The sequence below is a fragment of the Anneissia japonica genome, unplaced genomic scaffold (assembly GCF_011630105.1).
Source record: "Anneissia japonica isolate Jap-2015-1 unplaced genomic scaffold, ASM1163010v1 scaffold3709_len703521_cov189, whole genome shotgun sequence".
NCBI classification, from domain to species: Eukaryota; Metazoa; Echinodermata; class Crinoidea; order Comatulida; family Comatulidae; genus Anneissia; species Anneissia japonica.
The window spans coordinates 414,498-418,720 of NW_022694779.1; the positions used below are offsets into that span (position 1 = coordinate 414,498).

The following is a 4,223-nucleotide window of genomic DNA, read 5'->3' on the forward strand; positions in this document are numbered from 1 at the left end:
GGTACCGTACTATATAAATAATTAGTTAAAATGATTTTACTTAATTTTAAAGAGTAGGCCTACTTAGATTTACATTGTTGAATGTGGTTGCAAAAAAATGTGCCTACCAGTGGCATATAAGTCTTGAAATGGGGGTGCTGATGGGGGCGAATGTAAAGTGGGGGAGGGAGCTCGATGATTGGTCGAGGGGCGCTAATTCGCAAAATATGTTGATTTCAGGTGACTTTTACTACTTAACCGTGATTTTTGGGGGAGTGACTGGGGGAGCGAGTAATTTTTGTAGGGGGCGTGCCCCCCCCCCACGTGCATCCCTAGATACGCCACTACGACCAAGACTATACGGTACGGTATGTTATTACGCAACAAATTAGCTCCCTATTATGTTGTTGCTGTTGTTTACATTTTCACTCACTCGTTGTATTATGGAAAAATGTTAAGATTTTCCATGTTTTAAATTAGTCCACAGAATGAATTTAAAGGACCCTCTATAAGAGCACAGTCCCAGTTCAGGCCTGAACAACAACAACAACAACAACACAACAATGGATGCCACAATTAAATCTAACACGATGTAGCCATACAACTACAATACACCATAGCACACACTTTACTTACCTGTATGTACATTTTCCAAACTTAGAAGAAACACTATTCCGAACTTCAATATTTTAGAAGTGACGACATCTCTACGATTTACAGTAGCTCACCTACAAGCTTGTTTTTTTAACGTAATGTGGATGTTATCATACAGGTGCACAACCAGCCAGTATCTGAAAGAAAATTGCTGCCAAGGACAGTAGTGTGCTATCAGGCTAAATTTCAAAATTGTTTTCAGCGCCCACCCTCGAATTAGTCTAGTCACTGGGGATAAACCTCACCACCAGTCCCTCCCAGGGCCGGCGGAACGTTTTTTTTCAAAACGGGGGTGGGGGTTACTAGTAAGATGAATAGGAATATGAATCAGGGGTTGTGGGTTCAATTTTAGGGGGTCGGGTCAAAATGTTTCCCAAAAACCTCAAAAAGGAAGGGGTCCAGGGGGTCCTCCCCCGGAAAATGTTGATTCTCTTGATGGCGAGAAATTAGCTTCCCGACTTTTGAGCTAGGTGTCTTTTAATGACTTGGTTCTTCAAGGTTTCCCCCTCTTGAAAACTGTCAGGTAAACTTTCTCATTCTTATTACAGTAAATATGTGTTGTACGGCCTATATATATTAAACAAATTGAATAGTTGCATACGTATTCTTTTTTCCATGAATCGATAAACCCCAAAGAGAAGGGGAGGTGCAGGGGTTCTCCCCCGGGAAAATGTTGATTCTAGATGGCGGGAAATAGGTTTTTCCGACTTCTGAGGTGTCTTTTATTGCCTTTTAAGTTCTTCAAGTCAAAATTCAAGGTTTCCCCTCTTGAAAACGATTTCGTGAATCAATGAACCCCAAAGAGAAAGGGGGCCCAAGTGGGTTGACGATTATTGAAGTGATAAGATCAGCGATAGCAAGATTAATGATGAAGTTGGGATGCGCCACACCACAATCAGCGTCATGCTATTTCCAAAGTGCCCAAAAGCCGTGTATATTATTGATAAAATTATACTGACTACTGTCATCATAATTATCTTCTAGTGTATTTCTACTCATACTTCTGTGAGAAGATTTACAACCTGAATGAAATCTGTAAAAACAAGCGAGATAATTTTTTTCATCAATATTCATCAGATGCTCAAAAACTAAATTTACTTTTAATGAATATTTTCTGCTTCGATATTTAAAAAAAATCACTGTATCAAAATTATGTTGTAAGTATGCGTATGAATATAATATGTTTACCTCACACTTCATCCGTAAACAATTCATCGCGTGTTTAAATATCCGAAATCGAGAACAGAACTTATTTTATACTTATTACTCTTATTGGTGACAGTTTCTTATGGACTACCCTGCACTTGACGCCTAGAAAATCAATGCCCTTTTGAGAAATTTGAAGCTGACGAAACATGTTAGGACGTAGAGTATGACAAAAATATACTGCATTGTTATTTCGGTTGAATTCTGACAATTCGTGGCTAATGAGGGGTTGAGGGTCTTGGCTTCCAACTGAGGGCTTATGTCCTTTCCTCCCTTACTAACACAATATTAACAAAAAAGGAAGTGGATATATTTACGTGACCGTAAACAAATCAGTAAACGATATATCTACGTAAAATAGGCCTAAATAAAGGTTCCCTGCTAAAACTAGCACTCAATTAACTCGAAATCGAAACGATATTCTCTTAGGCATAAGCCTGTATTGTACGATAGTACGATAGTCAATCATCACAAATTAACAGGGCCGGCGGAACGTTTTTCGAATTGGGGGCCCACTAGTAAGATGAATGGGAATATGAATGGGTTAAATTAAGGAGGTGTGGGGGGGGGGGGCAACATTTTTCCCAAGAAAAGGAACGGGTCCGGGGTTCTCCCAAGGGAAAATTTTGATTCCTAGATGGGGGGAAATGAGATTTCCCGACTTTGAGCTAGGTGTCTTTTAATTACTTAAGGACTTTAAAGTCCTTCAAAATTCAAGGTTTTCCACCTCTTGAAAACAACGGTCAGGTAAACTTTCTCATTCTTATTACAGTAAAAAGGCCTGTTATGTGTGTATACATAAAAAAAATTAGTACCGTAGTTGCATACGTGTTCTTTTTCCCATGAATCGATAAACTCCAAAGAGAAAGGGGGGTTCGGAGGTTCTCCCCCGAGAAAATGTTGATTCCTGAATGGGGGAAATGAGCTTTCCCGAATTCTGAGGTGTCTTTTAATGACTTTTAAGTTCTTAAAAATTAAAGGTTTTCCCCTATTGAAAACGATTCCATGAATCGATGAACCCAAAGAGGAAGGGGTCCGGGTAATTACCCCCGGAAAAATTTCAATTTTTAGATGGCGGGAAAAGAGCTTTCCCGACTTCTGAAAAGTCTTTCAGACTTTTAAGTTCTTCAAAATTCAAGGTTTTCCCCTTGAAAACGGTCAGGTAAATTTTTCTTATTCTTATTACAGTAAATAGGCCTGTGTGTACCGGTATACATACGTTGCATATATTCTTTCTTCCGTGAATCGATGAACCCCAAAAAATAAAATAAAAGGGGGCTGGGGCCCTCCCCCGAAAAAATGTTTATTCCTAGATGGCATGAAATGAGCTTTTCCAACTTGTAATTTTCTTAATGTAACAAAAAAAAAAAAAAAAAAAAAAAAAAAAAAATATCAGCTCACGGGTTCTGAAAAAGTGGGTCTAGAATTCTTTTAGTTTTATTTTATTTTGCCCAAGGAAGGGGATAAGGACCCCTGATCTCCCATATCCGCCAATGTGACTTGCGAGAAAATCTAACTCGGTCGGGGATTGGATAAACACTCTCTTTGCCTTGCCTTCCCTCTCCTTCTTCCCTCTTTCTTTTCTTGCATTTCTTTCTGATCATACAAAAATCTCCTCTCTGGGGGGGGGGGGGGGGGGGGGGGGGGGGTGCAGGCCCCCCGGTTTCGCCGGCCATGAGTAAATAACATTTTAATCAAACACAACGACGTCGTCACTAACAAAAAACAACATCGTTAACATTCTTTAGTCGGGTCGATTGTCGGGGCCCGATCGAGCGAGAGCATCCGAGAAAGACCACGTGATCCACACTCTACAAACTATTTTCTGTAAGATATTTAATCATTACGAATAAAGTAATACAAAACAAATATTTTTAATCTTTTATATTCAAACACTAACAAAAACAACATTGGCTGTTAATTTGAATGAAATACCATGCCGTGCATGTGTCTACAAAGTATGGATGCAAGAGCATGTGGACTAAACAGCCTCTCTTGTACGTTGTGGTCATGAGACGTGAGAAGAGTGATAAGAATACAAATAGGCTTAATATTTCTAGCTCATTATCAAAATGATTAAATGATCTATTTATTGATTGAAATACATACTACTGTAGCAAATTTAATACGTTTAATAAGAACGGAAACATTATCAAACGTCAAACCCTGCCGTAAACTGTTTTTCGCTCAACCAATTTAGAAATTCCCGAGCTGCGTTGCTTTGCTGTCGACTCGATCGTGTGTTATTGAATAATAGCTTTTAAAGAGCAAAAATTCCTTTGTTTGTACAAAAAATTGTTTGGTCAAGTTACACTTTGGGGAATTTGATTTGCGTACAATAGGAACTACTGATTCAGATTCAGATATTATTGATTGTCATATAT

At 38.8% G+C, this 4,223-nt stretch overlaps 1 protein-coding gene across 1 annotated transcript in view; it reads right to left on the bottom strand.

The window, feature by feature from the left end:
- LOC117101318 (basal body-orientation factor 1-like) overlaps positions 1 to 4,223 on the bottom strand; it is a 23,579-nt gene that overhangs the window by 12,957 nt on the left and 6,399 nt on the right. The window lies entirely within an intron of this gene.